Source organism: Phyllobates terribilis, unplaced genomic scaffold (genome assembly GCF_046119375.1).
Source record: "Phyllobates terribilis strain yellow unplaced genomic scaffold, ASM4611937v1 Scaffold_11__3_contigs__length_659146591, whole genome shotgun sequence".
NCBI classification, from domain to species: domain Eukaryota; kingdom Metazoa; phylum Chordata; class Amphibia; order Anura; family Dendrobatidae; genus Phyllobates; species Phyllobates terribilis.
Genome location: NW_027362771.1, coordinates 554919816 through 554930877, shown reverse-complemented (window position 1 = coordinate 554930877; position 11062 = coordinate 554919816). Strand labels below are relative to the sequence as shown.

General features: G+C 40.5%; 1 pseudogene; it reads left to right on the top strand.

Moving 5' to 3' along the window:
- Nucleotides 1-9871: 9871 nt before the first annotated feature.
- Nucleotides 9872-10790, top strand: LOC141167338 (olfactory receptor 5AR1-like; annotated as a pseudogene).
- The last annotated feature ends 272 nt before the right edge of the window (nucleotides 10791-11062 follow it).

Below are 11062 nucleotides of genomic sequence, written 5' to 3'. Positions count from 1 at the left end.
AGCTGCAGCAGTGAGAAAATGGTGGCGACGGGGAAAATGGCTTGGTCTTATAGGGCAAGGACATGTGACATACACTGCCAATGACACATGCCCTTGCTTGTGTGAAAAAAAGCACTTCGCTCCGTGTGTGCGCTGCTGATAGGCTGACAGATTGCACCTCCCCACTGCAAATGCGGGAAAGAGAAAAAAAAATGGAGATCTTCATTGTTCCTGCAGAGAACCATCCCCTGCCCCTCCCCCCACCCCGCTGTACACTCAAACTGCGTATTAACATTAATTTTCATCATTACTGAGAAAAAATCCAGTTATGATTTTGGTGCACGAACAGTTATCGAACATTACCTCGAACAGCCGAATTTTTCTCAAATTGTTCGTGTTCGCCGAACGGCTCGAACACCGCCCAAAACAGCTCGAATTTGAGATTGGCGAACAGTTCGAGTAGAACAACGCTCATCTCTATGAGCGATACCTTCCGATATTGGGAAATATCGGATCGGATTGGATCGGACCGATACCCAAAAAATATCGGATATCGCCGATTCCGATACTGGAAATCAATGCAAGTCAATGGGACACAAATATCGGAATAAAAATAAACCCTTTCTTTCCTTGTAGGTTAATTCTACATGAAGGAAAACAACTAAGAATAATGTAGAATGTATTACATGAAAAGCCGGCAATTCAGCAGCGGCATACACCGGTACCCGACAATTTATAACAGAAAGAATAGAGCATCACACATAGATTAGATCAGTGATTTTCAACCTTTTTTGAGCCACGGCACACTTTTTATGCTTAGAAAATCCTGGGGCACACCACCAACCAAAATAGCACAAAATGACACTAAAACAGTCATATTATACATATAGTTAATAATATAGATTCTAAATGTATTTTACTCACTCAGTGTGAAACCTGGGCCTGTTTCGATAAACACAAAAGGGATATCCTGGCAGGAATGGTGGAAAGGCACACACGAAGCTCTTCCTCAACAGTTCTCAGTTTCTCCCTGTTTTTAGTTTTTATGGCAGTCAAGCTTGAGAAGCCCAGCTCACATAGATATGTGGTTGAAAATGGGAGCAATGTCAAAATAGCTTTGTTGGCCAGAATGGGGAACTCCTTGGCAACAGATAACCAAAAACTGTCCAAAGGAAGATCAGCAAACTTTAGCTTTAAACCGCGATCTTGCTTCAGTTCAACGAGTTCCTCTTGCTCCTTTAAAGTCATGTCCTTTCCAGCAACGGATAATGAGCTGTATGGGTCCCTAACCCAGTCAAGGCATTCTGTGAAGGCTGAAGAGGAATAGAACGATAACTTCTCCTCAAGAGTTTTCAAATGTCTGCCAATCGCTTCGCACATTGCAGCAGTATTGTCATCATGCAGTTTCTCGGTGAGTGGGAACATCTGAAGGTTGCCACCCTGCACATGTTGTAGCCAGAGCTGCACCTTTAAACGGAATCCGTTCATTTTATCAGTGCTTGTAAGCAGGTTTTCATTTCGACCTTGCATCCGTGTGTTTAGTTCATTCAGATATTGAAATATATCAGCCAGGTATGCCAGCTTTGCACACCACTCATCACTTGCAAGCAGCTTTGAATAATCGGACCTCTCGTTTGTAAGAAATATTTAAAGTTCCTCTCGCAACTCATACACACGGGCCAGCACTTTGCCGTGTGACAGCCACCTGACCTCCGTGTGGAGTAATAAGATTTTATGTTCCGCTCCCATTTCTGTACACAAAGACGCAAATAAGCGACATCTCAAAGGTCGCGTCTTCACAAAGTTCACTATGCGCTCAACATCATCCAACACGGGAGCTAGATGTGCTGGTAAGGTCTTTGCAACGAGGGCCTCACGGTGCAAGAAACAGTGGGTAGCAAGAACATCTGGGTTTCTTTCTTTAACCCTACTTACAAAGCCTTTGATGCGCCCGACCATGGCTGCGGCTCCATCAGTGCAGACACCTGTGCAGTTTTCCCATGTAAGTCCACTTTTATCAAGATATTCCGATGTGACTTGGAATATTGCCTCTCCTGTTGATTTTTCTGTCAGTGCCTTGCAAAATAGGAAGTTTTCTCTAATGGCTTCACCATCCACAAAACGCACATTGGCCAACAACTGACAATGTCCACTGATATCCGTCGACTCATCAAGTTGCAAGGCAAATTTCTTACTGATGCGCACCTTTTCCAAAACAACTGTTTCAATGTCCGCAGACAAGTCATCAATCCGTCTGGAAATTGTGTTATCAGAGAGAGGCACTTTAGCTATCTCTTTAGCTGCTTCAGGGCCAAGCATCTCATTTACAATAGCTTTACAAGCTGGTAGTATTAATGTTTCTGCCACAGTGTGGGACTTTTTTGATTTAGCTATGAGTTCAGCTACAAGGTAGCTAGCTTTGAGGGCTCTCTCATTTACATTTGTGCTTTTTCTCAAAAAAGTTGCCCCTTTCTCATTGTTTGTACGTAAGCGTACAAAATACTCCATCGGTTTATTATGAACGGAAGGGTGTTTCGTTTGGAGATGGCGTTTAAGTTTGCTTGGCACCATAGCCAAGGATGATGTTGCTTTATTATTTTACTTTTATTGCTGAAGACATTGGCTTCAGCTGGAATGGGTGTGATGATAAGTATGGTTTAATTTAGAACATTAAAAAATTGTGTGTTTATTTCAAATAAAGGACTTTATTCTGGGTGTTTGTGGTTTTTTTTTAACTTTGACTATGGGGTTAGTAATAGGGGTGTCTTATAGACGCCTCTCCATTACTAACCTGGGCTTGATGTCAGCTGGTATTATAAGCTGACATCAACCCCAACCCTATTACCCCACTGCCACCGCTACAGGGCAGTGGGAAGAGCGAGGCTAAGTGCCAGAATTGGCACATCCTATGGATGCGCCATTTCTGGGGCGACTGATGGCTGGTGTTTCTAGCCTGGGAGGGGGCCAATATTCATGGCACCCTTCCTGGGCTATTAATATCAGCCCCCAGCTGTCTGCCTAGCCTCTGCTAGCTATTAAAATAGGGGGGACCCCACATAATTTTTTTTGCGGTCCCCCATTTTAATAGCTAGTAAAGGCTAGGTATTCAGCTGGGGGGTGATATTAGTAGCCTGGGAAGCTCCGTGGGTATTACCCCCTTCCCAGGCTTCAAACATCTGCACCAGCCGTCTGCTTAACCTCCGCTAGAGACTAAAATTACGGGGAACCACACGTCAATTTTTTTTTTAATAAATCCTTTATTTTAACACTAAATGACACGTACAGTAACCAACACTATCACTGTACTTCTTATATATGTGACTGACATGTTTCTATGTATCTAATCTATGTGTGATGCTCTATTCTTTCTATTCTAAATTGTCGGGTACCGGTGTATGCCGCTGCTGAATTACCGGCCGGCTTTTTTAAAGAGACGGCGCATGAAAACACTATTATTTTTTTTAATAAATAATTTAACACTAAATAACAAGTACAGTAAGCTCAGTGCTGTCATCCAGCTTGTCATCCTTCAGAGACACTGCAGAGCGCAGGCATTATGGGAACTTCCGATTCCGGTATTCGATATTCTAAAAGTATCGGAACTCAGTATCGGAACTCTGATACCGCGAATATCTGTCGATACCCGATGTTTCAGTATCAGAATGCTCAACAATATTTATAAGTTATTTTGTATGATGTTCTTTTTCTTTCCCTCCACAACAAAGTGGTATAAGAAATCTCTCCATAGGTAATCCAAAATATACGTGATGAACTATAATGTAAAGAGGATTATTAACTTTACTTATTATTGTTTGTGGTCTAAGAAAACAATGCTTTATTATTATTTTGATATCATCTAATGCAGATTGGCCTCGTTCAGGTAAAGGAAACTGCAAGAGCTAGCAAAGCTCCATAAGGCCTCATTCACATGTCTGTGTTTCAAGTACATGTGGTATCCATTCTTTTTCACTGATACCACACAAACCCATTATATCTTATGGTGCTATGCACATTTCCGTGTTTTTACACAGATCATATGTCCAAATAAAACACATGGAGACTTGTCAATTTTTTTCTGGCATCACAAATGACAAGGGTCAATGAAAAACACGTACAACACATGGATGACATCAGTGTACAGTCCATGTGCCATCCGTGTGCTGTCCGTGTTTAATATTGCAAAGAATAGGAGAAGCTTTGTCATTTCTTTCTTCTGATGGTAAAAACGGACACACGGACCATATATGGATGACACAATAATGAAAACACTGATGACACAGGTATCGGTTTCTCACATGCGTGTTTTATATGGACATGTGAAGCACATCTAAGACTGTCTAAAGGCTGAAAGCCATAGGTCTGTCTAACAACTAAGGCTACAGTGGCATGTAAAAATTTGGGCACCCTTAGTCAAAATTACTCTTATTGTGAACAGTTAAGCAAGTTGAAGATGAAATGATATCTAAAAGCCCTAAAGTAAAGATAGCACATTTACTTTGTATTTTCACCCCAAAAAATTGTCATTTCTTACATTTTAAAAATTGCATAAAATGGGCCAGTACAAAAGTTTGGTCACCCTTGGAGATTTGTGTGGTCAGATAACTTTGACCAAGGTTTCAGACCTTGATTAGCCTGTTAGTGTTATGGCTTATTCACTATCATAGTTAGGAAAGGCTAGGTGTTGCAAATTTCCCAGTTTTACTAAACCCAGCCTACTCTAATGTTGTGCTGAAAAACAGAAGCCACGGGTTCTTTTAAGCAGCTGCCTACCACTCTGAAAATGAAAATGGTGAAGGAGTTGGCTTTAAGAAGATAGCAAAGTGTTTTCAACTTGCCCTTTCCTCAGTTTGAAATGTAATTAATAAATGGCAGTTAACGGAACAGTGGAGGTCAAGATAAGGTCTGGAAGACCAAACAAAATTTCAGTGAGAGCTGCTTGTAGGATTGTTAGAGAGGCAAATCAGAACCCCTCTTGACTGAAAAAGACCTTCAGAAAGATTTAGCAGACTCTGGAGTTGTGGTACATTGTTCTACTGTTCAGAGACACCTGCACAAATATGTCCTTCATGGAAGAGTCATCAGAAGAAAAGCTCTCCTTCCTCCTCACCATAAAAATCCACAATAGACTACCTCAAGAGGCGCAATCTGAAGGTTTTACATTGGCCATCACAATCCCCTAATCTGAATATCATTGATAATCTGTGGCTAGACCTCAAAATAGCAGTGCATGCAAGACGACCCAGGAATCTCACAGAACTGAAAGAATTTTCCAAGGAAGAATGGAATAAAATCCCTCAAATAAGAATTGAAAAACGCTTGGCTGGCTACAAAAAGAGTTTACAAGCTGTGATACTTTCAAAAGGGGGTGCTATTAGGTACTCACCATGTAATTTTTTAAATGTAAAAGTTGAAAATCCACATATATTTTTCTGCTTAAAATACAGAAGAAATGTGCCATCTTTAACTTTAGGTGTTTTAGAGATCATTTAATTTTCAACTTGCTTAACTGTTCACCATAACAATAGATTTGACCAGGGGTTTCCAAACTTTTACAAGTCACTGCATGTTCATGTTCACACATTGCATTTTTTTTATTCGTTTTTTATGTAAATTACAAGCTGCGTTTCACAGTACCAGTAAAAGTTATGAGAGTTCAAAAATCTCATGCACACACATTTTTTTTTCCTGAATTGGAAAATTGTTGCTTTTCTGAAAACTGCCGCATGTCAATTCTTTCAGTGTTTTTGCTGTGTTTTTTCAGTCTAGAAAGCAATGATAAAAACTCAGCAAAAACCGCAACCATTCACTTTTGCTGCTTTTTTGGTAAATTAAACTAACTTTATTAAAAATGTAATGTAGACAAATGACACATAAAATCTGCACCAAAAGCGCAGCAAAAAATGCAGCAAAAATGCAGCAAAACCTGTTTTGTCTGCAGAATAAACCCACAGTAAAAAAGCAATGTGTGAACACAGCCTTACTGTAAATGTTATCTAAATGCTGAACTTTCATGTTTTGTCTGGTGTTACACTTCAAAGGACGTCCTATCCAGAGAAAATTATCTAAATGAATATCTATAAGCGATTTTCACAAGGTCCAGCAGCTGAAACCTCCTGATTTACTATTATACTTGGGCTGATTCCTCTAGAGTAGAGGGGGTGCATCCTCCATGGGATTTGTTAACCCCCACAAAGGATACCAACTTAGGTGTGGTAATGTCCTAATAGAACCCCTGCTAATTTCACTTATTACAGTATTTTTCGGACTATAAGACTCACTTTTTTCTCCAAAATTTCGGAGGAAAGAGGGGGGTGCGTCTTATAGTCTGATGTACATAAATGCTGTGGGTGGTGAGGGATGTGGGGAAAGCAACAGCGTCGGAGTAGCGGGGCACAGGAGGTAGCAGCCGCCTGCTGCAGCCTACACTGTGCCCGCTACTAAAGAAAATGTATATTCACTGCTCCCCATGCCTATGGGCGTGGGGAGCAGTGAATATTCATTTTCCTTAATAGCCGGCACTCTGTGCCTGCAGCGCGGCTCCTGGTTTGTATGGCACTCTTCATCCCTGTATGTATTCCCCCCCCTCATCCCTCATAATGGTATGTATGGCACCCTTAATCCCCGTATGTATAGCCCCCCCTCATCCTGGTATGCTTGGCATCCCCTGATCCCCGTCATGCTGTAAAGAAAAAAAATAAACAATTATACTCACCTCCTCTCTCCTCCAGCACTGTGTCCCGCTCTGTGCCGGAATAATCACTTCTCCCCACGCTGGGACTGCATGCGTGGGGAGCAGTGACCATTCATTCTCTATAATAGAGCACACACTGTAGCCGCAGCGCGGATCCTGCTGCGCTCGGTGGTCAGTTTGCCCGCTATTAAACTCCATGAATATTCACCACTCCCATGGGAGTTAGGCCATGCGTGACTCACACAGTGAGAGCCCTGTTGGCAGCAGAGCGGGACACAGCGCTGGAGGAGAGAGGACGTCAGTATAATTGTTTATTTTTTGTCTGTGCAGCATGAGGGAAATCAGGGGGTGCCAAGCATACCAGGATGAGGGGGGCCATACATACAGGGATGAAGGGTGCCATACATAGCAGGAAGAGAGATGAGGGGGGCCATACATACCAGGATGAGGGAGGCCATACATATAAGGATGAGGAGGTCCATACATACAGGAATGAGGCATGAGGGGGCCCATACATTCAGGGATGAAGGGTGCCATACATACCAGGAAGAGGGATGAGGGGGGCCATACATACCGGGATGAGGGAGGCCATACATACAAGGATGAGGGGGGCCATACATACAGGGATGAAGGATGAGGAGGGCAATACATACCGGGATGAGGGAGGCCATACATACAAGGATGAGGGAGGCCATACATACAGGGATGAAGGATGAGGGGGCCATACATACAGGGATGAGGGAGGCCATACATACAAAGATGAGGGGGGCCATACATACAGGGATGAAAAGTGCCATATATGCCAGTAAGAGGAATGAAGGTGCCATACATAACCAGGAAGAGGGATGAAGGCGCCATACATACCAGGATGGGTGTGAGATGGGCCATACATACCAGGATGAAGGGTGCCATACATACCATGAAGAGGTATGAGAAGGGCCATGCATACCAGGATGGGGGATTGGTGTGCCATGCATACCAGGATGGTGGATTGGGGTGCCATGCATATCAGAATGGGGATGAGGGCCACGTATAACAGGAAGGAGGGAGCCATATATACCTGGATGGGGGATATTGACAGAATTGGGGGACAATACCCCTATAACAGTGTCAGCAGCAGACCCACTCCCCCTTAACAGGAGATCATGACCACATTTTTTGCTTAATATTTTTTTCTATTTTCCTCCTCTAAAACCTAGGTGCGTCTTATGGTCCGGTGCATCTTATAGTCCGAAAAATACGGTGATTGGTTTCCTTAACAAATGTTTATAATATATTTATTGAATTTATCATTTTAAAACAAAATTGCATTTTGAGTTCTGTTCAAGAAAATTGCACTGTGTTTACAGCATGTACTAACCCATCTCCTCGATATATAATGTTACAATATTATTTTCCAGCCCTTTCATTGTCATACCTAAGCTAAAGTAAATCATGAAAGACACATCCTTCCTTTCTAATTCTTTTGGCTTCTAATATAATTTTGCTGTGCTCTATCAAATGTATATGATAAAAGTGTGTAATAAATTTTGGGGAAAAGTGAGGGTTCATACATCTGTATATTCCTCTTCCAATGTCACCATAATAAAGACACTGTGAACTGTGAAATTGACAATGTCCATTTATCGTAGTTATGACATGCTTTTAATTTTACTATTGTGAGAGCAGTTGTTATTTATCTATCCTTACTTAATTTTGTTTTTTATACATGCATGTCTTTGCTCTTAAAATGGAGTCTGTATTCAGATAAGAAGGTCTTAGGAATGTCTTTGTCTAAAGAGATTACAAAGAAAGAAACAAAAATTAACCCCTTAATGATCGGACCAATTTTTTTTTAAATTTGACCAGTGTCGCTTTATGTAGTAATAACTCTGGAACACTTCATCATATCCCATTGATTTTGAGATAGCTTTTTTTTGTGACACAGGATACTTTATAATAATGGTAAATTTAGGTTAATATGTTTTGCATGTATTTATAAAAATATCAGAAATTTGACAAAAATGTTTTAAAAACTGCAATTTACAAATTTTGAATGACTTTCCATTTAATCCCAAGAGTCACACCACACAAAAACATTAAAAAATAACATTTCCCTCGTGTCTGCTTTACATCAGCACCATTTGTAAAGTGTTGTTGTATTTTGTTAGCATTTTAGAAGGTTTAAAAATGTAGCAGTAAATTTTAATTTTTTCAAGGAAATTTACAAAACTTATTTTTATAGGGACCAGTTCAGTTTTAAAGTGACTTTTTGGGTCCTATATATTGGAAACTATCCAAAAGTGATACCATTTAAAAAACTGCACCCCTCAACGTATTTAACATTGCTTTCAGGTAGTTCATTAATCCTTCTGGTTCTTTTCAGGAAGTAATGGAAACTTGCATGAAAAGAATGAAAAAGTTTATTTTTACTACCTAAATTTTGATAACTTCTGAACTGGCCGCTATAGCTGGAAGACTCTAAGGCCGTTATTTGACCATGAGCTGCCAAGGCAAAAATCAGGACTACAGGATCAAAATCTCAGGGTGCCGATGGGGTTAAAGAGGAAGTCCCCACACTCTGTTAACTATTTACATTCTGTAGTCACTATTGCCAGCAGAATTTAGGGGTTAAATGTCCATGGTCGGTGCCAACACTGATCGTGGCTGATGCAGAAAGCAAGTTGTCAGCTAAGGGGTTAAAGAGTAGAAGCTACGCCTAGACAAAAATAAAGTGTTAATTTTAGCTAACTAGAAGTAAGCACGCTAATGCGAGCACATTCTTTAGAGCTAAACTGAGCCAATTACATTGTTACAATGCAGGACTCTTAATTACCTATATAAAGAGTGACCAAATAATGAAATAAAGGAGTTCTACTCTGACAATATGTGTGTCTGTGTGGTTCTCCCTCTTCGTACATGTACTTATATTTTACTATTTAATTTGGAGCAGACACAACATCTCAGAACGTCCCACAATACGTGGAGATCGCACTTTCTTACTGAAACTATTCACCAATAAAGAAGATTTTATTCTGTGGATCTGGATCCTTCTTCATGCTGTTTCTACTGCGTCCAGGCAGAGAAGTTTTTCCGAGCTCCGGAACTATTGGGACATTGATGGCAGTGAGCTGTTTTTTTCTTATCCCATTTATATTGCATAGTATGTAGTAACAAATGAGATTCCATGATATATAACCCTTATATCTTATTGAAGACAACATGAATGACTGTCAAAATGGAAGCTCCAGACATGAATTTTACATTGCCGCCTTCTCTATGTCTTCATGGGGCCAGTTTGAGCTTTTTTTTTGCAATTTTGATTATTTATTTAATTACCATGTTGGGGAATTTGACAATTATTTTTCTTGTGTCTTTGCTACCAAAATTACAGACTCCCATGTATTTCTTTTTGAGTAAGCTTGCTATTGTAGATGTCACATCCACTTCTTCTTCTGTCCCTCAACTACTTTTTATCACCTGGACCCAGGATCACAGGATCTCTTTTGGTTGCTGTATGACCCAGTTATTTTTCTTCCTGTTATGTGCTGATAATGAAGTATTCATTCTGACATCGATGGCCTATGGTCGCTATGTGGCGATATGTAAGCCCTTACAATATTTCTTAATGAGAAAGAACGTGTACATTGGAATGGCCGCTGCCTATTGGCTACTTGGTGTGTTCAATTTTTTATTACATACATTGCTTACATATGTTCTACAATTCTGTTATTCCAATGTAATTAATAATTTCTATTGTGATTCATTAATTGATCTTTCCACTACTGACACTCACAGCAGGAGAATATTCTTATTCTTTGAAATTTGTGGCATTAGCCTTTTGCAATTTATTCTCACCATTATTTCATACGTCTTTATCTTCTCTGCTATATTAAAGATCCGTTCCTCAGCGGGACGTATGAAAGCTTTCTCCAGCTGCACCTCCCATCTCATCACAGTTATATTATTCTATGCGCCGAGTATTTTATTGTACATGAAAACTTACTCAGAAGATTCTAAGGATCAGGACTTGTTACTATCAATACTCTACATGGTTGTGGTTCCAATGTTAAATCCTTTGGTCTACAGTCTGAGAAATAAAGAGATTTTCGGGGTCTATTCTAGTTTTAGCAAATCATAAAAGTTTATGGGGGTCTTCCAGGAATAAGTCTTTTTCAGCCAATTAGCTTGCACTGCCCTAAAAAATTAAAATGAGCAGTTACTCACCCTGTGCGGGAGAGGTTAAAGGGAACCTGTCATGTAAAAAAAATGCTTTATCCTGCTGATATGTGTTACACGCACGCCGCTAGGTTCCGTTAGTGGCAAGACAGGTTACATGAATTCTGTGGAATCCTGGAGAAACCATTACTCAGGGCGACCATAGACCATATGCTGCAGCTTCTCTCAGGCACA